This window comes from Ursus maritimus, unplaced genomic scaffold (genome assembly GCF_017311325.1).
Source record: "Ursus maritimus isolate PB19 unplaced genomic scaffold, ASM1731132v1 scaffold_12, whole genome shotgun sequence".
Lineage (NCBI taxonomy): Eukaryota > Metazoa > Chordata > Mammalia > Carnivora > Ursidae > Ursus > Ursus maritimus.
In genome coordinates, this window is record NW_024423564.1 from 48,761,272 (window position 1) to 48,783,247 (window position 21,976).

Sequence of the window (21,976 nt, forward strand, 5' to 3'; positions counted from 1 at the left end):
CAGTGAATACCTCTCAGGCGTTGAGAGCAGAGTAGGCAGAAGTCTGGTGTCATGAAAGCATCTAATGTTAGGTTTGTCAGAGCAACAGGAGTGGCTGGCTGGAGACGGAGCTAGAACCTAAATGTGCCTTGCAGACAAGGGTTTGGAGCCATTGAAAAATGGTTTTCAGCTCGTACTTCCTTCTTGTGTGTGATTCTGATCCCGTTTTCTCCTTTTTTTCCCCCCATTTGCCCTCCCTTAAATGTCCCAGAGACATTACTTGATCCTTTGCTCTGTGCCCTTCCCTGACTGTCCGTTCTGTCTCCCCAGAGGATCTCCTGATCTTTGTTGGAAGGCTGGCCCTTTGGCGTCATAGCACCAGCATCCTCGGCACCTCCATTTGGATGCCCTGTGGCCACCCGTGTGTCTGCTCATGCTTCTGGTCACCCAGGCTTGAAATCTTAGAATGAGCTGATGCTTCTTTTATATTCTCTAGTTAGGAAACCACAGCAGGGCTTATAGATTAGCTCTCCCCCTGGCACTGCCCAGGTTCACTTAGGCATTCAACAAACATTTCCTTCTCTCCCTTTTTCCTCCCTCCATCTCAGCCTGCCTTCCTTTCTCGTAGCAAATATTTATTGAGCCAAGAACTGTGCTGGTTGCTTTGTGTGCATTTTTTCATTTAATATTCACAATAATTCTATGAAATTATATATTATTATCCTGTTCTACAGATAAGGAAAGTAAGGGTCAAACAGGAAGGGTAACAGTCCAGTGTCAGAATTAGGGGACGTCTGTGAGGTCTGACACCACCCCCCCACCCTCAACTGTCTTTTCACTTAGACCACGAAAACAGGGTCCAAATTAGTCTCTCCTCCTGCCCCTCTCTACTCCAAGCTGTCCAGATCCTGCTGTTTCATCCTGTGCAGCAAAATATGATCAAGTAGCTCCCTTACCCCAAATTCCTCGGTTCATAAACCACTTGTGCTGATATCCAAGCCCCCCACAGCATGACCCTGCTTTCTGTCACTTTGAAGACGTGAGGGCACAGTGGGAACGATGTGGGATCTGGTGCCAGAAGACCTGGGTCTGGTCCTGAGCCACCACTTGCTGGCTGTGTGATCCTGAGCAGATAACGAATTTCTGTGAGCCTCATGGGTTCACTTAATTCAGTGAATATTTGTTACGTGCCTTTGGCATGCTGGTCACCGTGTGAGTATTTCCAGTCTTCATTATGAGGAACGCAAGTCTAGTCCCTGCCTTCAAAGAGCTGCAGACTGACCTCCATTTCCCTCTCTGCACAACAGGGATGTTGACAACACCCATCTCACTGGGCTGTTGTGGGGGAACGGGCGGAGGTGGAGGGGCATGGCCGTGCTTTACTACATGTAAGATGCTGCTGATCTAAACTTGTGTGTGTTTGCTTCTGCTTCTGCTCTAGAAAGCTTCCCTGCATATTTCCAGCTCTTCCCTTGCTTGTGCTCCTCCCACCCTCCTGTACCTTTAAACATCCTATGCGGTCTTGATGGTCCCACTGGAAAGGTATCTCATCCATTAAACCTTTCCAGAACCTCCATGCTTAATATGAGGGTTTATTCTTTCGTCGAGGGATTCAGGAATATTTATTAAGCACATTTTTGAACAGTGTTTTTCAAGGTGTGGTTCAAAGACCCTGAGAGCCTCAAGATCCTTTCAGGGTATCTACAAAGTTGAATTTATTTTTATAATATTAAAATATTATTTGACTTTTTCATCATATTGACATTTGGAATGATGCAAAAGCAATGAGGCTAAAACTCTTGGTGCCTAATCAGTAATAAGGCAGTGGCACCAAATGGTACTAATGCCCACATTCCTCACTACCCCACACTCCCAGTTTTAAAAAAATGCCATTTTCACATAAGTGTGTCCTTGAAGCAGTAAAAATGATTAACTCTATTAAGTCTCAACCCTCGAAGGCACATCTTTTCATATTCTGTGTGACACAACTGGGAGAATAAAGCTCTTCTGATAATAAAGTGATGATTGTCTCCAGGAAAAACACTTGTGTCATTATTTGAGCTGCAAGCTGAACTAACCCCATTTTTACTTGAAAGAATGTCTGGTAGACAAACTGTGACTATTCACACTTGGGTCTTTGTTGGACAGTTTCTCGAAAAAGAACAAAGCCAGGCTGTCACTTCAAGAGAAACAACTGTCAGTATTTGTTGCCCGTGATAAAATTCTACCTTTCAAGCAAAAATTGGAATTGTATAGAACTTGTACCTGCTACCATCAGCTTGACAGCTGCCCAGAGATTACTTCAAGAGAGTATACTGAATGATTTTCCGGTGAGACCCGTGGTGATGTTAACGAGCGGGCTCTTTTGATATTGTGTGATGAAATGTGTCAGCATTTGGAAAACCTGGGTGATTCAGTGAACCTGTATTTCTCAGTAACCAACATGCTACACACCCTGCGTGAGTAAAAGTTCTATTCAAATGCAGGATAGCTGAATCAAGTTTAATGTAGCAGAGTGTGAAATGTTCATTGAGAGGGTTTGAGCTAACCTTTAAGAAATCATCACTTGTTAAGTTTTGGTGTAGTATCAAAGAAAAATAGCCACTGTAAAAGCTTTCCGTCTATATCTGTGTGAGGTTGGACTGCTTCATCTGTGACAGCCCAGATAACGTATCACAGCAGACTGAACTCCGAAGCAGAAAAGAGAATCCAGCTGTCTTCTATTAGAGATTTGCAAAGACTTGACATTAAGGAGTTTTAGAAAAAATGTGAATCTAGTCTTCTCACTGAATTTTTTTTTTAAATTTTTTTTTAATTTTTTATTTATTTATTTGACAGAGATAGAGACAGCCAGCCAGAGAGGGAACACAAGCAGGGGGAGTGGGAGAGGAAGAAGCAGGCTCATAGCAGAGGAGCCTGATGTGGGGCTCGATCCCATAACGCCGGGATCACGCCCTGAGCCGAACGCAGACGCTTAACCGCTGTGCCACCCAGGCGCCCCCTCACTGAATTTTTTGTTTTGGTTTAGAAAGCAGTTGTTTTTCATAAAATGTCACTTTTGTTGAGATTTAATGGATTTATCCGTTACATTTTTAATGCATTAGTATTTTCAAAACTTCTGTTTGAATTTCTAATGATATATCAATAGATGAAGCCAAATAAACAGAAGCCATTGGTGATCTGCAATTTCGAAGAGTGTAAAGGGACCCTAAGACCAAAAAGTTGGAGAACTGCTCTATGAGAACTGTGTGTGAAGGTTTCTACCCACTGGCGTACACCCGTGAGAACTTAAGTCTCTCCTCCAGTGAAGTTCCTCCATAACAGTCCTGTGGTTCTGGGTTCTCTGGCACTACCTAGCTAGGTACAGTATCAGGACAAATAGGCATGACGTGACTGTCGAATTGTATGCAGTGCTCTGTCATCCATGGCCAGGCCTTGCTAGGAATGCATATTACTGTAAGTGTATTAGAGATATGAAGAAAAGCCATTTGCCAGAGAGACGAGTAAACATGTCTGCCGTGCCTGTAGCCCCTTCTAAAAAATCGAGTTTCTGCTGAGGGAAGCAGCCTAGACTGTTAAAAATGGCCATGTTCCTAACTAATGCGACTTCTCCCCTGACCTTTCTGTCTTAGCCACAGTTGACTGGGTCGAGAAGAGCCCCTGACCCTAAGGTAGCAATAGTCTGGCAAGCATCATGGTCTGCTGTGAAGGCCTCAGCCCATTGTAAAGGCCGAATTGGATTCTTTATAAGAATTTGTGCATGAAAGACACCCAAGGCAGGGAGAGTTGCCCAGTGGCGTTCTAATCTGTGGGCTGGAAAGACAATCAGAGAGAGGCCACTGGGCAGATTCTGAGTCCGCAGAAACTATGAGGAAGCAGAGGGGAGACCCAAGATGTGTGGCAGGAGCAAAAGAAGCCGAGAAGAAAAGGCGAGATCATCATCTGTCAGGGACTCCACAGTCCTGCTGCTGTTAGAAGACCAGGGAATCTAGTTCTGGAGGCTATCCTGGTTCCTTCAAGTTCTTGACCTTTTTTTTGGGGTGGGGGGTGGTTCTCAGTGAGACCTGTCCCTGTGGCTCTTAATGTCTGTATATCCTTACAATAAGTGTCTAATAACTGAGGTCACTCTAGAGAGTCTGTTTCTTTCCACAAAAGGGCTTAACATACAGGAAGGTGACTGGAAGTCAGTCAGGGAGGTGGAGGTGAGGGAGTTGGCTTGGAGGAGGTGGAGTTAGCAGGGCCTGATAGGATTTGAAGGGACAGAGGGCATTCCAGCCTGGGGCAACAGCTTGGCTGAGAGGTGAGTGTGAGGAGAGGAAGAGGATGGGAGGGAAAATCAACATTGTAGGGGAAGGAAGAGATTGGTTAGTTCAAGTAGCCTCATGTTGTGTAGAGCATTAGAAAACAAACAGGAGGGATACCTGGATGGCTTAGTCGGTTAAGCATCGTCTCTTGGTTTCATCTCAGGGTCGTGGATTCTAGCCCCACGTGGGGCTCACGCCAGCACGGAGTCAGCCTGAGATGCTCTCTGGCCCTCACATGCTTTCTCTCTCGCTCTGTCTCCCTCTCCCCCCCTTCCACCCTTGCCCTTCCCCCTGTTCATGCACACGCGTGCTCTCAATCTCTCTCTCTCATAAAATCTTTAAAACAAAACAAAACAGGAGGGCAGACTGAAGATCTGAGGAGAGAGCATTTGAATCTGGGAAGCTTGTTGCGAGGCCATTGTGGTGATACTGTGGTGCCAGTGGGGGCGCTGGTTGCCTCAACCCTGCGGGCAACAGAACTTGAAGAGCCTGGCTGGCTCTGTCACCTGAGAGAAGCCTTGGCTTTGAGGGAGTGGTTTTCTTGTGAAATGCGGTGTGCCCATGTTGGGAACATGCCAGAGACAGCATCCCTGCTGACTGAAATTGGACTGATTGTTTTTTCCCTCCATCCCCCACCCCATTTTCTAGGAACTTCTTCAGGCAAAGTATGAAAAGTGTTACTGGGAGTCAGTTGAATAAAATCAGTTGGGGATTTTCACAGAGTCAGAACTACCATGGCAAGGGGCCGTTTTCCTCAAGCCACATGCTTGGGTTGGGCTTTTTGAGATTAAGGCGTGGAATGTTAGGTCTTTTGTGTTATTCATTCTTGAGTTGTCCCCCCCCCCCAGTCAGTTTAACTCATGGTTTTGTGCTGCCTGACTCAACTGTGCTTACACATCTAAGTGCTGGACACTCAGTAGGACTGCCTTTCTCTACATGTCCTGTACTTGGTGACACCTCTTGGGGGGCATCTATCTTTCAGTGAAGTGGTAACGGATAGGGGGGTCCCTACCTTTCAAGAGTCTGCATCTTAATGACAGGACAAGTTAAGAATGAGTAGAAAAGGAATTTTAGAAATTATTTTTGTGAGCATGACTTTTTGTGTTCTGTCAGTTACTTTTTAATTCATAAAAGTGTGATATTCCAAGTTAGAAGGAGCCAGGTATTGAAATGGAGGTGAGCTGAAGTAGAAAGATAACTAATCCTTTCCTGTTGACCTTAGCAAAATGTTAGCCATTAAGCAATTGACTTTACCTCTCTGTACCCCATCTGTAAAATTTTGGTAATTATAATACATCCTTCTCAGTGTGGACATGAGAATTAACTGAACTGAAGTGGAATAATTCAGTGGGTCAACATGTATTTACTGAGCATCTGCTATCTGTCATGTACTCCGTGTCTGGGGTAGAAGGGAAGACAAGGTTGAAGTGGGGCTCATAGAAAGTGCTTACAACTGTGCCTAGTAGATATTGAATAAATGGTACCCATTGTTGTTCTTTGAGGGAGGCGCACCCAAGTGCAGAAATTCTGGAAGAAGCCAGAGTTAGCCAAGGAAAGGGTGTAGAAACGAAGGCCTCAAGCAGGAAGCATCCCGAGTGTGCCAGTCTCAGCAAGGAATGATTGTCCCTGCAAAGCCAACTGGGTTATCTGATGTGTAGTTTGGAAAGTGTCACGTATTGTGCTTTTCACACACATAACCCACACGTGGGGCATTCATTATCATGTGGTCTTCAGGCACTGAGAACAAGGTTGATGTTGAGCTTGGCAAATAAATGGATGTCTTTCATCAGTAGAGCATTCATTTTCATCATAGGCACCTAGAAGGCATAGTTTTTCAAACCGGTTACATGTTCAACTGTGAACATGCGTTTTGTAAGAATTCTGTAATATTGATCCTAAGGTCTATGGAGATAAAGTAGTAGAAAGAAAAGCCAATTGTGAGTGATTTTATTAGATTCTGAATTTTTATTGGGCCCTTAAGAACTATCCTTAGGAGTTCAGACTCATTCTTTAAAAAAATTTTTTTTTACTTACATTGTATGTTAATTGAATTTATTACTAGTTTCAGGGGTAGGGTTCGGTGGTTCATTGTCTTTCATAATACCGAGTGCTCATTATATCACGTGCCTTCATTCATGTCCATCACCCAGTTACTCCACCCACCCCCCTCCAGCAACCTTCAGGTTGTTTCCTATGATTAAGAGTTCCTTATGGTTTGTCTCCCTCTCTGATTTCTAGACTCACGTTCTAATGCCACTGTCCGTGTGTGTATGTTTGCATAGTTGGGATCAGCGTATACATTCTCTTTGTTGATCTGCTTTTGCATCTAACCTTGGTTCATGTTGCCCTTGTCCTGTGTCCTCACACTCCACATCTTTCTCCTTGTAATGGCAATAAAATAATCCCCTGGGCTGATAAGTAGCCATTGGTTTAACTTTCTATCCAAGTACTAGACATTTGGGCTCTTTCCAGGGTTTCACAAGAATATATTTGCTATAAACATCATGTACAGATTGCTCAGTCAGCAACTTATTATGCACCTTCTGGAATGACACTCCCTGCCAAGGTCTTGGAAGTGATATCAACTCATTAAACTAAGAGTCTTAAGAACTGGCATTCAGGATTCCCTGAGACAGCACCTTATTCTTTGGCTTATTTTTCTTCATTTAATTAGCAGATATGTAGGGAGGACCTGTCATGTGCTCTCAGAGAGTACCAGGCACAGGTGAGCAAGGTAGAAAAGGTCCCCAGCTGATGGTACATAGATTCAAGCTGAATGCCGTGGAAGCAGAAGTCATCATTGTGACATTCCCATCCTGTAAACACAGTGTCAGTCAGACTTCCAGGTGAACAGTGGACATTTGGTCTTGGTGAAGCAGAATGTCTTGATACAGTACAGTGTAACTACTTTAGCTTAAAGGCAAATGGTAGGGTGGGGGTAGTAAAAATTGCAGAATATTAAAACTCAATCCAGTTCTTATTATTTCTAAATTAGGCTAACAAAATGATGGCTAGATTTGAAGCTGTGTGGTATAGTGAAAAGCACAAGCCTGTGATTCAGGTGGTCCTAGATTTGACTCTTAACTCTGCCACTTGTAGACTTGTGTTTGGGGAAAAAACATTTAAACCTTCTGAACCTCAGTGTCCTTTATCTCTGAAATGGATGTATTTTCTGTCCTTTGGGTTGTTTGTACTTCTAGTGCCCAGCCCAGGGTAGGGGGCTCAGCAGTTGGTTTTTGGCAGAATAAAAGAAAAGATGGATGGGTGATTCGATGGTTGGATGGTTAAATGGTTGGTTAGATGGATAGTTGAATGCATGGATGGATGGATGGATGGATGGATGGATGGATGGATGGATGGATGGTTAAATGGATGGATGGTTGGATGGATGGATAGGTGTATGGTTGGTTGGTTAGATGGATAGTTGAATGCATGGATGGATGGATGGATGGATGGATGGATAGGTGTATGGTTGGTTGGTTAGATGGATAGTTGGATGGATGGAACAATCACTGTGGATTAGAATGACTTGAGGGCCTCTGTACTAATATTTGCCCTATTACCTTGAGGTTTGCCAAGCAAATTTTCTCATCTCTAAGTTAAAGGGAACCAAATTAAGAAGCCATAAACCTCTCTTTTGTCATCTCATGTATATTGAAAGCTACAAATGATAGAAAACATGACTAATGGTGCCCCTAACATGTAGGGGGTTATTTCTCCAGATCTTCAGATAGTCTGGAGGAGGCACCTGCTTCTGCCATTTGCCACTAAGGACCTATGCTGTTCCTTTGATCTACCCTGTTTGCTGTGTTGAGTTTAAAATAGAAACTTACTTTTTGGTGGTCACCAAATGATTGTCACAGTTCTGTGCCTCATGACCAGTTTCAAAGTTGAGAACGAGTGAGGCACCGATCACGCTGCGTCTGTCTCTTATGAGGAGGCAAAATCCTTTCCCGGCATCCTCACAAAACTTCCCCTCAGGCCTCACTGGGTTGACATGCCCACCCCGAGGCCAGGACCTTTCCTGAGCTCACAGCATCTCTACCAGAACAAACTGGCATTCTGTCAGCAGGGAAATGTTGAGGGCTGTGTGGAGGGTGGGCAACCATACTGTCGGCTGTATTTTCACACAAGTAAACTGAAAAAGTAAAAAAGGCGGAAGTTCAAGTTTGGTGGATATGATTTATTTATAAGACTTTGCCTGTGTTAGGGGGTTCAGGATTTGTAAGCCCGCAGCCGGGATGTTAAGATGCTGTTGGTTTTAAGCTGGATGGCAATGTGTTTGTGGCTCTGTGTCCTTGTGTGTATGAAGGATTTTTTTTTCCTTCCTTCTTTTTGAGTGGCAGAAGTTAAAACAGGAGTAAAAGAGTTAAAATAGCGGAATATTTTCTAGAGTTAGTTCTAGGCCTCTGAAATGCTGCAACCCTGACTTTTGCCAGAAACCCTATGCTGACACCGGCCAAAGAAAAGACTATTAACAAAATACTTCCCAACCAAGCTAAGTGAAGAGAAGAAAATGTAAAACAGTATTTGAGGAAGGCTGGGGGAGCCTTTGGAGTGTTGGCAGTGAAGCTTTGCAGAAGAGTGTAGGAATTTGAGGGTCGTTCAAAATGTCACTAGTGTATAGTTTATGTTGGCTCTGCCCATGTTCAGTGTTCAGAGAACAGCAGAAGAAAAGAAAGCCACTTGCACAGCCTGAGAGAGATGCAAAGATTGGAGAGTTCAGTCGCACACACATACCTTCTAGGAACCCAGATTCGTGGTTAAAAAAAGAAAGTGTTTTTGTGGGAGTTTTTGACTCGGATGACAAAATGCCCACTAATCAATATCTGCTGTTCTCCTCTTCAGACTAGCCCCCCGGCAGCTTGCATTCCGAAACAATTCAGTGGGCTTCCACGTCACATCAAAAGTTTTTAAGCTTTAAAGCAATACTTACACATATAAGTAAAAGTTTACCATGATCTGCATAGGATTGATTGTGCTTTATTTACTGAGGAGGTGAAAGGGCAGAACTGATGCCGATCAAGGTTTTCTATTGATGTTAACTCCACTGTCAGAATTTGACCATATCCTTGAACTGTGCTATGTGTGACTTCTTTCTGGAGTGATTGGAGATTAATAATATTTTGTGTTTATACGAGAGTTCCATAGTTTCACGTACAAAATTTCCAGAAAGATGATGTTTTAAGAAAAGGAGAAAGGACACAGTAGACAAATGTGAGTTGACTGAAGTCTCCGAAGCTGAGATCTGCTAAGAGGCCGAGTAAAGGAGAGAAAAAAAGGTGGAATTCACAGAGAGAGCTACTGGTCTTGGCAGGGTAGTATTCACTGCCGTGCTGGGAACATGCCAGAAGGCTGGGAGAACGGCTGTCCCCTCAGAGCTAACGCTGACTACTTGGTGTGTCATGATAAACGGGACTCATTCATGAAGGAGAGCACTGCTCTTCTGAAAAGCACCTGTATTGAAGAAGCCACCAGAAAATCCAAATATATGGAAGAAACGTGGCAGGAGGGATCTCTGCTTCCTTCTGGGTCTCTTCTGAAAAGTTTTCTTAATAGTATTTTCTGTGGCCACTGGGTCCAAACTGCTTGGAAACATGCAACAAAAGTAGTGTAGCAAACCACTTGGCATTGAAATTTGAGCCAGAAGTATTCAGAATTAACTGAAAGAAACACTGCCATTACCATAAATAAGGCAGACAGTCTCTTTATTAGTTGAATTCTCTGAGCATTTTTTTTAAGGTAATAAAGCTTTAAGGGTTTTGTCAGAGGCAAAAGACTGTAAAACATGTCAGGTGCTTGGATCAAAACCCAGGACACAGCCATGAGTTTGTATACATTGAACTCACCCACCACATTATTGACCCTCAAGGTGATGGTGTACCCTAGTACACTCCCCAGTGGCGTGTTTCAAAGATGGCGGACATGTGAGAACCTAACCAGGGGGCCTGTGTCATTTAAAAATCATACACTATCTGATGATTTACTTGGGAAAGGGGGAAATATTTTCATAATGTAAACATGAGAAAATCAAATTGCAAAACATATTTTTGGCTATTTGAGAATATGCATTCATTCAGTAACCAAAAAATGCCTCGTCTCTGCCAGGCATCACGTCAGGCACAGGGGGGTGAGGGGTTGGGGACGGTACAGCAGTGAACAAACAACGTCCTTTTCTCATGGAGTTTACATTCCAGTGAAGGAAAGGGATAATAACTCAGTAGGATAGAAAATAGAGTGCCAGGAAGTGTTAAGTGCTATGAAGAAGGTAAAGCGGGGTAAGAAAGGAGAGAGCAGGGCCTCTCTGAGGAGAAGACACTTGTCACAGAGACCTGCAAGAAGTGAGGTTGGAAAGTATCTGAGAAGCTGAAGCACGAGGAAGAATAGATATCTCACTATCGAGGCAGGAGATGGCTTGGCATATTTGGTTTCTTTGCTTTTTGTTTTCTTACATAAGTAATACTTTAAAAAATATTTTTATTTTTTTTTAAGTCATCTCTGCGCCCACATGGGGCTCGAACATAGGACCCTGGGATCAAGAGTCGCATGCTCTACCTACTGAGCCTGGCAGAGGCCCCGGTTTGCTTGGTGTATTTGAAGAGAAGGGGAGGTCGGTGTGGCTGGCTAGAGTGAGCCAGGGCCAGTTCGTGCGTAGAGCCTGGGAGGCCAGGGGGTTCGCATGTGTGCTGAACATGCCTGGAAGCCGTTGGAGAGTTTAAAGCAGGGGAGTGAGGTGACTGATGACACGCCCCTTGCTGAGGGACACCAGACTTGGGGTGGGAGAAGTGGCAAGGCCAAAGCCCAGAGATCCGTGGGGAGGCTGCGAGAGTCATCCACGTGGGATGCTGCCAGCTTGGACTGGGGGCTTGGAGGAGACACTGAGATGTGACTGGATCTGGGAGATGTTTTGAAGGTAGGGCTGTTGGGATTTGCTGGTGGATTGACTGGATGGACAGTAGGTGAGAAAGGAGCCAAAGATGAATGAGGATTTGGGCTTGAGCAAGGGCATGAATGGTGGTGTCCCGCTTCTAGCACTGGGAGCCTCAGGGGAGAAGCAGTGTGGAGACATGATGAAGAATTTGGTTGTGGCCATTGTTAAGTTCAACATCCTAGTAAGGCTTCCTTGGGAAGATATTAAGAAGTCAGATAAAGAACTCTGGAGTTCAGAAGAAAGGCTGGGAGTGGAGATGTAGATGTGAAAGTTATCAGATTTAGGGAAGAGGAAAGGATCCAGCAGGGGAGACTGAGAATGCACGTCATAGTTTCCCAAAACAGCCGTGGAAGGGCACGTCAGAATCTGGTTAGGGAAGGGAAGGTTTTTATGGTTATCGAAAGTGCGTGTGAGTTTTAAAACATTAAGAAGTACTGCCTTCATCAGTCTCCACACCTGTTCATAGAATTAGGGGAGACATGTTCATAGGAACAAAAGCCAGCTTTAGCAATAGGAGATAAATAGGAACCTAATTTCCAAATTCACTGTTTCGTTACTCTCCCACTACGCCACTGTGAGCAGTTCGGTATAGACCATTAGTTACAAATGTCCAATTCAGGGCTTTTTATCCGTCCTTTCGTTGGAAACCTAGGGTGTGTTAAGCAAAGAACTCATTCTTGTGGGAAGGCAGATAAAGACGTAGAAGTATAAAGTATGGCTTGTGCAGTCAGGGGACCTTATAATCAAGTTGTCCACGTAGATACATAAACAAATGAGAAATGGGAGGGCCCAAGGAGAGCAGTTGAGCATGGAAGTGGCTAGCTCCACAGTGAGAACAATGTCCGATTCCCTGGGCTGCCTTTCACCCCCTTCCCGGTGGCATGGGGAATGACAGGTGTGTGTGTTTCTCTTGCCGCTGGGTGATAGTTTTTAGTTTTTTCTGGCCAGTGAGTATGGGCTTGTGCACTTCCCCAAAGGAAGGTCAGCAGACTGTGTCGTTCAGAATGTGTATAAAATGGGAAGGCTCCTAAGAATGTGTGGCAGAAGGTACGAACGAATGGTGCAGTCGAGGCAGCAACGGTGGCTTTCTCCGGGAAGCAGGTGGTAGGTGCAGGAACAGGTGCAGGAACAGGAAGGTTGTGCCAGCTGGGCTGATTCGCTCACGAGTCGTCGTCTTCCTGTAGAATTTTGTGTTTGAGTGGGTGATGTTGAACACGGCTCTTTGTTTTTATAAGCTCTTGATATCTTGATGATACAGGAAAAGATGAACACGTGCATAGAATCTCTGTATCTTCTCCCATGATTGGTTTTCAATGACAAAGACTCTCAATGCCCACCCATGTTTTGATGGCAGTCATTTAAAACTGAATCAGTCGGTGGAGTCAAAGCCCCCATACCAGGGTGGGGTAGCCCCTCCCAGCCCAGGAGCACTTACACCATTTGCTTCTGAGGCCAGGGCTTCGCAGAAGTCGCTCATCCAGGCCTGACAAGGGGCTGGCAGAGTGAAACCAAAACCTTCCACGTCTTGTTTTTCTGCCCCAGCTCAGGGCAGTGCCCTTGGCCACATCCTGCCCTTAGCTGCCTGACTGTGCAGTGATCATCACCTGGATATCTGGGGGATGACTGTCTTCCTCGCTGTATCGGCATCAGACAGAAAGTGGGTCATAGAAAGGAGTGATACGATGAGAGAGCTAAGCCGTGTGGATAAAATGAGTATTTTCACCAGAAGCCAAATCTCCATTATCCAGGATGCTCCCACGAAGCTGGAACTTTTAGAGGGAAACAGTTACATATTACCAGTGATAAATGCTGCTCAACTTTGCTTTTTTTTTTTTTTTTTTTTAAGTTTTCCGAGGCTAATAAAAGTTCAACCCTGCTGAGCAGCCTTTTTTTTTTTTTTTAATAGCTCTATTCAAGCATGGTTGGACTTCGAAAACATTTTTTCATTGAAAAGTAACCAGAAATATGTGGGAGATCATGGTTTGTTGCCAGATCGGATCTCCATTCCTGTCGGGAGTTCTCACAAAGGGGGGGTGCGCCTGGCTGACATTCGCTGAGCTTCTGGGGAGGACGCCTTTGAGTCCGGATTCAATGGTGGGCCCTTGACTCTTCTCGGTTTGAAGTCCTGCATCTTCTGCTGACTGAAGGCCGCATGGGCTATTTCACTGTTACCCTGTGGCAAGGACAGGAGCGCCCTTGAAGAGCTTCTGCTCCCTTTTATCAGACAGGAACCCTGTGCAGCAGCTGCCCGAGTCAACAGCTCTGGCAGAAGCTCAAATGTAGCCATTAGCTCCTCCGCAATCCCTGGTCATTATCTTTTCTGTGATTCTTCCTGGCCCAGTTTTTGGCCACCAGTCATTCTCTATAAGGATTTATCAGCCGCCCCCTACCCGTCAAATATAGCCATAAAGTAATATCCTACTGGATCGTATTTTTTTGGAAACTGTGTTCTTTTTCTTTGTCTTCTAAACTTTAACTCCCTCTGTTGAACAGTAACGGTGTAAGCCATCGCCGTGGGTGAGGTAAGATCCCGGGTTAACAAAGACGCATGCAAATATGTGTACTGTTCTGTGTAGATAAGTAGACTAATTTGTATTAGGGAGATTTTCAGTGTCGGAAGTTACAGCTGAAAATGTTTGGTTAACTCTGCTAACAACAGCAAAAATCAAATTCAGACCAGTCTTCTGGCAAATTGCTGTTTTCTATGAGCATTAAGTAAGTGGTTCCTTCCCTTCAGCGCAACAGCTAGTGATCACTGGGCCCTCAACTAGTCTTTGTACTCTGCACATATTATTCAGTAAGAATTATTGCAAATGATATAGGATCCCTCAAGCCCCCAAGACACTGCAGAGGGACCCGTGGCTCAAACAGTCCAGATGATTTCGGGGGCAGGTAGATCACTTCTAACATTGCACCATTTCCCATATAAAAGCCTAGGGCATAAACCTTGTTGTCCACTTCATGTACCTCCCGAACTCTGAGTAGGGTGACCAGCCATCAGGGTTGTATGGCACTGAGGGGATTTCTGGGGTGTGGAACTTACAGGGCTAACACCAAAAGTCCCAAGAATACTAAGAAGAGTTGATTTCCTTAAGCAAAAGTAGGATCAACTAACAGAAAGGAATATCACTAAATATGGCCTCCTAAAACTAGCCACTTATCTGTAAAATGGAGATAATTCTGTCTTCCTCATGGGGTTCTGATAAGGCCTGCTCTGTAGTGCCCCCCCCACCCCCCCACCCCCTGCTTTGGGTTCTGCCTGGTAATGCCTCTTAGGTGGTAAGGCGTCTCTCTGATCGAAAGCTGTCCACCCTGCACACTAAGCCGTTCGCAGCCCTCAGCGTGCTGAGGTACTCACTTCCTCTGGGGCATGTGCACAAGTTTCCTCCTTTGCCTTGCTCCCACCCCCCTCCTTTATCTTCTCCTTAACCCTGGATGTCCTTCCCAGGTTAGTTTCTTTTTTTTTTTTTTTTTTTAAGATTTTATTTATTTATTTGACAGAGATAGAGACAGCCAGTGAGAGAGGGAAGACAAGCAGGGGGAGTGGGAGAGGAAGAAGCAGGCTCATAGCAGAGGAGCCTGATGTGGGGCTCGATCCCAGAACGCCGGGATCACGCCCTGAGCCGAAGGCAGACGCTTAACCGTTGTGCCACCCAGGCGCCCCCCCCCCCCAGGTTAGTTTCAACACTGCCTCCTCCTGGAGAGCCTTCCATGATGATCCTAGACTGGGATAGGCACCCCTCCTGCGTGCCCTCAGAACTCCTTATCCTTAGTGCAGTCGGCTTACCTGCTGCTGGAGCTCTAGTTACCTCGTCGGTTGTTTATGGGACTTACCGAAGGCTCCTGGAGGAGGAGCCTAGGTCTTGTTCTCTGCTGTGCCTGCAGCACCTTCCACGTTGCCAGGCATGTTAGCAGGTTCAGAAAGGCTTGTAGGGGGCAGGATGGTGGAAGAACTCGCCACCCTCAGCTATCATTTGCTCTGACCTTGCTATGGCCCTGCCCACCGCTGTCCTTTCAGTCCTCCTTGGGAGACATAAGCCACTCCAGATTTTTCTCGAAAGAACCACATCCTCCCTGTCCAGGGACCATCCAGTTTAGCTAGGTTTTCATTCGCCCTGTAAGGCACTGATCACGTTATGAAAATACACACCCACTACCCAGACTGCCAAGGGTTACGTAAATATCAGTGGGGAGACTTAGGAACTGAGCATGTTATGTAGGGTGGAGGCACATAATTTTTTGTTTATTTGTATATACACAAAATAAAAATATTTTTCCCGTGACAAGTTTAAATGGGAAATCTTCCCTGTCAGTTCTGAAGATGTGGTGACTCGCAGGCTACATGGCGAATTTTGGATGTTTCATTTTATAATTTGATCCAGATTATTTTTCTTTCTCCCTCGTGAACATTAATCGTTTCCTGTGAATTTTCCTGATATTAGGAAACAGATGTTCCATATTTTTATCTCCGTTGTTCCCAAATGCCGAACCAGGACTTTTGTAGTTGTGTGTGTTTGTGTGTGTGTGTGTGTGTCTGTGTGTCTGTGTGTCTGTGTGTGTGTACACACAGTGAATTTTTGAGGAATGAGTTATGTCAGAATTTGCAAATAAAAGCCTAACAGATATATCTACAGAATTATACAGATTCGTCCAAGGCTGGAAACATTGTTGGACATTCTGTTTAATGTAGTTTGGTATTGTTTAGCTAATGCAGACTTCTGGCCTAAGAATGCATTAAGACTGTCTCATGATGGTATGCGTGCCAAAAAAAGGAGCGGCGTAGCAAAAAGCACATAGTTAATTCAGCCTTTAATGCTCTTATTTTTGACTAATTTTTTTGAACGTCGTCTCTTAACTATAGAAAGCACTTCACCATCTCTCCGTAAAACCCCGAATACGTGCCACCTCCGTGCAGAGCGGGGTCCTAGGCTCTTGGGAGATAGAAACACAAATATGCTATGGGCCCTTGGGATCTTATCATCCAACAGAAGAGGTGAAATATATATCAAAATACCTATTATAAAAGGTAGAAAGTGATATAGAAATTCAAGGAGAAGAGTGGTTTCATCAAGCCTAAGAGGGAGGGCATACTTGCAAGCAGTGTAATATTTATGCCAGGTTAAAAAAATAATAAAGCAACACTTAATTTAAGTCTAAGTTATTTGGATTATCTTAACTGCATACGGATGGTCTGCTATGTAAGGCATTGTTTTGGTGGATTCTCTAAAAATAATACTAGCATTTCTTATAAGGCAGAGAAAGACAAATACTGCCTGGTATCATTTATATGTGGAATCAAAACCCAAACAAAATAAATCAAACTCATAGAAACAGAGTAGAAAAGTGGTCGCCAGGGGCTAGGGGGAAACAGGGAGAGGGTGATAAAGACTTTCAGCTCTAACTCTACGATCCAGCAATTGCACTACTGGGTATTTACCCCAAAGATACGGACGTAGTGAAGAGAAGGGCCGTATGCACCCCAATATTCATGGCAGCATTGTCCACAATAGCTCAATTGTGGAAGGAGCCGAGATCCCCTTCAACAGATGACTGGATTAAGAAGATGTGGTCCATATATACAATGGAATATTACTCAGCCATCAGAAAGAACGATTACACAACATTTGCAGCAACATGGTTGGTACTGGAGGAGATTATGCTAAGTGAAATAAGTCAAGCAGAGAAAGACAGTTATCATATGGTTTCACTCATTTATGGAACATAAGAACTAGGAAAATCGGTAGGAGAAGGCAGGGAAGAATGAAGGGGGGGTGAACAGAAGGGGGAATGAGCCATGAGAGACTATGGACTAGGAAACAAACTGAGGGCTTCAGAGGGGCAGGGGGTGGGGGATTGGGATAGGCTGGTGATGGGTATTAAGGAGGGCATGTATTGCATGGTGCACTGGGTGTTATATGCAAGTAATGAATCATGGAACTTTACATCAAAAATTTGGGATGTACAATATGGTGACTAATATAACAAAATAAAAATTATTTTTTAAAAAAGACTTTCAGCTCTAAGATGAATAAGGTCTGAGGATCTAATGTAAAACATGGTTACTATAGTTGACAGCACTGTATTGTATCAGTGAAATTTGCTAGAAAAGCAGAACTTAAATATTCTCACCCCACCCCAAGAAAAAGGTAAATATATGAGGTGACAGGTGTGTTAATTAAACACTGGGAAGCCTTTTGCAATGTGCATCAAATCACTGTGACATATGCTTAAACTATCATACGGTTTTACTTGTCAGTTATATCTCAACAAAGCTGAATAAAAAAATGCCAGCATTTCTGGAGAGCCTCTAGCGCAGCAGGTGTGGTTTTCTGATGCTTTGTATAAAGGCTTTTAAATAGGAAATGATGTAGAATTTGTGCTTTGGATAATAATCCATTTTGCACAAAAATACATCTCTTTATTTTGGTTCCTTTGGTTCTGAGAATGAAGGACAGAGTCCAGTCTTGGCCGTCTCTGAGATTCGGTGACCCTTTTTAAGTCACCTGGCCCGTGTGGGTCTCAGTTTTCTCTGGTATGCAGTGGGAATTATTGTATTCCCCAGCTCACTCCACAGGGTTGCCGTGAAAATCAAAGTGGGTGTAAATGAACATTTGAAAAGCAATCAAAAGCCAAGCATTTTGCCAAGAAGCAATGTCCTAGCTCATGAGGTTAATACAAGATATTGCTGTTGCTTATTATTTATTAAAATGCTGTGCAAATGCAAAGATGGTTATCCTGAAATTCAGAATACAGGGAACATATTTATAGCAAATACAAATATTAACTCTCAATTATCATGTACTATGAAGAGCTCATTCAAATTCTTAACAAAAATATCAAGATCCTACTACATGAATAAGCAAAACGTATAAACTTATTTTTCAAGGTGACAAACCATTAATAAATGGGAAAAAATATTCATTTTCACAAATTGTCTTAGAAATACAAATGAAAACCGCATTAGGAATACCATTTTATGTATAAAACGTCAAGGTCTCAGAAGTTTCCCATTATTTTGTTGGTGGTATTGTTGTATGCTAATAATAGCCCTTTTAAAACCAAAATACTGTTTATTCTACTGTTAGGAATTTAGGGAAGCTGGGGACCTAAGTTAAAGGAATGAAAAAAAGCTACAGCATGAAGATAGCCAGCGTAACCTTATTTATAATAACAAAGACTGGCAACAGCTTACATATCTAGCGCGTTAGGGAAGTGATTTACTATATTAGGACTTTTTGACCTAAAGGACTATTATCAGGCCCTTAAACGATCATTATAAATATGTGTAGAAACACACAGAAAATATTTAAAATAAAATGGAAGAAGAAAAGAATAGCTGTCATTATAGAGCCTTTCCTAGTGGCGTTGAGCCAACGTTCTCCCTTTTTATTTTTATATCAACTGTGTGCTAAAGGTGCTTTCACTGGGTTTTCTACCAACAGCATTAAACTATGGCCACAATCAGGGAATCTCGTGTGTCTGTGGAGGGTAATAGGCAAAAATAGGTAATAGCCCTAGGATGGTGGGCATATGGGCCCAAAGATGCTTGCTGTCCTTTTATTTTTATTTTATTATTTTTTTATAAAAATTTTTTATTGTGTTATGTTAGTCACCATACAGTACTTCCCAAGTTTTTGATGCAATGTTCCATGATTCTTTACTTCCATATAACACCCAGCGCACCATGCAATACGTGCCCTCCTTAATACCCATCACCAGCCTATCCCAATCCCCCACCCCCCTCCCCTCTAAAGCCCTCAGTTTGTTTCCCAGAGTCCACAGTCTCTCATTGTTCATCCCTCCTTCTTCCCCCCCCACCTTCCTTCTTCCCTTTCTTCTCCTACTGATCTTCCTACTTCTTATGTTCCATAAATGAGTGGAGGAGATAATGCTTGTTGTCCTTTTAAAACTGTCATTGGGGAAAACTCACACACGAAACAAAAACACACCAAAAAAATGCCACTGCCCTTTCAATAGGAAAATGGGAAAAATATGGTGAGTGTAACGTCTCAAGTGTTTACTCTGGCATAATCAGTCTACCCCCCCTCCCCCCGTCCAATTATCTACAAATTAGTTGAGGACACATACCAGCAGTTTTTTAATTAAAAACAAGATTTCAGGTCTCTAGCTCTCTGTGGATGAAGGACAGTGAGCAGGTGGAAGTTTCTCCCCATAAACAGCCCAGAGCAGCTCTTCTGGGCAGGAGCCAGTCTCAAGGTGGAGGTAATAGGGTGGCAGCATGTGGTTAAAGTAGACCAGTTCTCCCGCTCAGGGTGTGCCCTCTCCTGGGACAGAAGCCCTTGCACAGTGGGGGGAAATGTCACCATTTTGGTTCCTACTGTCTTTCACCTTTGGGGCTCAAGACTTGATTCCTGATTCTTTGACACAGTACAGCATTACTTTATAAAGTCAGGAGCCATGCAACATCTAGTAACACAAATTTCTATGCTAGCCTCAAGACACGGTGTATTTTCGGGGATTTGTGAAATCCTTTGTAGATAGGAATTCCTTTGTGGAATATGCACCTTTTACACCTACTGTAGGGCCTTTTATATGTTTTGAAGGCCCTTTCATATCCATTTTGCCATTTGAGATAACATCAGGTCAGAATTTGCAAGTGAAATCCTAATAGACCTGACTAGGGAACAGTGGAGATGTCTCAGGAGCTGCAAACACTCTCCAAAATGCTTTTCAGTATAGTCCGTTCAGGGTCACTCCCCATTTTATAGGTGGGGAAATGGATGCACATGTTAGTTACATGATTTGCTGGAGTCACTAGTAGTGAGGACAGCAGGAAGCCAGGCCTACAAATCCAGTGTTCACCCCCTCTCCCACAGTGCTGTAGTACATACATCCTAGAGAATTAACGTGAGACTTGAAACAAATCTGATCAGAATCCAATGGCTGTTTAAAGTTAAAGATCTCCCAGGACTATAAGTTTGTATTTTGTAATTGCAGTAAATGTCTTAGTAGTGGACAGAGTCCAGCAAGGTATCATGAGCATTTTAGACAATTCCCATCTAGTGGAACTTTTTTAAAGATTTATTTGAGAGCATGTACACAAGCCGGGGGCGGGGGGACCGGGGCAGAGGGAGAAGCAGACTCCCCGCTGAGTGGGGATCCCCACTAGCCTTGGGGCTCCATCCCAGGACTGAGACCATGACCTGAGCAAAAGTCAGACTTTTAACCAGCTGAGCCACCCAAGTGTCCTTCAAGTGGAACTTTTTACAATGATGAAAGTCATGTGCACTTGTGTGTTCAGTACAGTAGCCGTTTCTTTGTCTACTTGATTACTTGAAATATGGCTCGTGTGACTGGGGAAATGAGTTTTTAATTGTGTTTAATTTAAATCTAAATTCTCACATGTGCTAGCAGCCATTATATTTGACAGCAACAGTTCTAGACTCCTTAATGTTTTCTTGACATCTCCACCTGGATATCTCAAAGTTAACAAGGTCAAGTCAGAATTCTTTTTTTTTTTTTAAGATTTTATTTATTTATTTGACAGAGAGAGATACAGCCAGCGAGAGAGGGAACACAAGCAGGGGGAGTGGGAGAGGAAAAAGCAGGCTCCTAGCGTAGGATCCTGATGTGGGGCTCGATCCCAGAACGCCGGGATCACGCCCTGAGCCGAAGGCAGATGCTTAATGACTGTGCCACCCAGGCGCCCCAGAATTCTTTTTTTAAAAATAAAGATTATTTATTTTAGAGAGAGAGCGCATGCATGGGGGAAGTGGCCCAGGGAGAGAATCTTCAAGCAGACTCCCCGCTGAGCAAGGAGCTCCAGGCAGGGCTCCATCCCAGGACCCATGAGATCTTGACCTAAGCCAAAACCAAGAGTCAGAAGCCTAACCAACTGAACCACCCAGGTGCCCCAGTCAAATCAGAACTCTGGATTTTCTTTCCTCCCACAACCTGTTTGTCTCTCAAAGAAGCTACTATTGACCCAGTTGCTTTGAGCCAAAACCTTGGTGTCATCTAGACCCGTTCCTCTTCCTCATCTCTCACATCCTCTTCATCAGCAGGTCCTAATTGTTTTACTTTCAGAACCTATCCTGAATCCATTTCCTTCTCTCCATGCCAACTGCTGCATCCTGTGCCAGGGTACCATCATATCTCACCTCAACAAGTGAATGGTGTCGTAACCAGTCGCCACTGATCCATTCATCCACTCTCTCCTCTTCCCGGCTCGTCCATACAGCTGCCAGAGAGACACTGTTAAGCTCTTCCGTAGGTCCCATCACTCCATGTTTATATGGAAAAATTTGTACAACTTGTCACTGTTTGAGGTTGTCTTATGGACTTCTCTGCGTACTTATTTATTTTCTGCCTCCCGTTATGGTGGGAGGGTCCCTCTATCAGGAGCCTTGTTTACCCCATTCACTGCGATGTCTTCCAGCAGTACAACCATGCCTGGTACATAATTTGCACTCAGTAAACCTCTTGGTAACAATTAGGTTAATGTTTATTGTTGAAAAAGAGGAGTTAGAGTCAAAACACAATCGGTTGTTACTAGTTTGGTTGTTAGTAACCGAGGTAATGCTGATGTCCATATACATGGGAAGTTGGTGGTTTCTTTTACATTGTGGGTGCAGTAGGAAAGGTGGGAGTTATGGCTAATTGCCTTTCTCTGCGAGTGGTAGGTTGGGCCCCGTTCTGATGCAGTCTCTGACGTGAGCTACAAAGAACTCTCTCTCCCTAGAGGTCTGCGTATGTCCCAGATCTTGAAATTTTTGTCTTTCCCACTGTTAGGGAAAGAGAG

General features: G+C 43.9%; 1 protein-coding gene across 8 annotated transcripts in view; it reads left to right on the forward strand.

The window, feature by feature from the left end:
- GNG12 (G protein subunit gamma 12) overlaps nt 1-21,976 on the forward strand; it is a 182,673-nt gene that overhangs the window by 76,583 nt on the left and 84,114 nt on the right. The gene's annotated exons all lie outside the window — the stretch shown is intronic.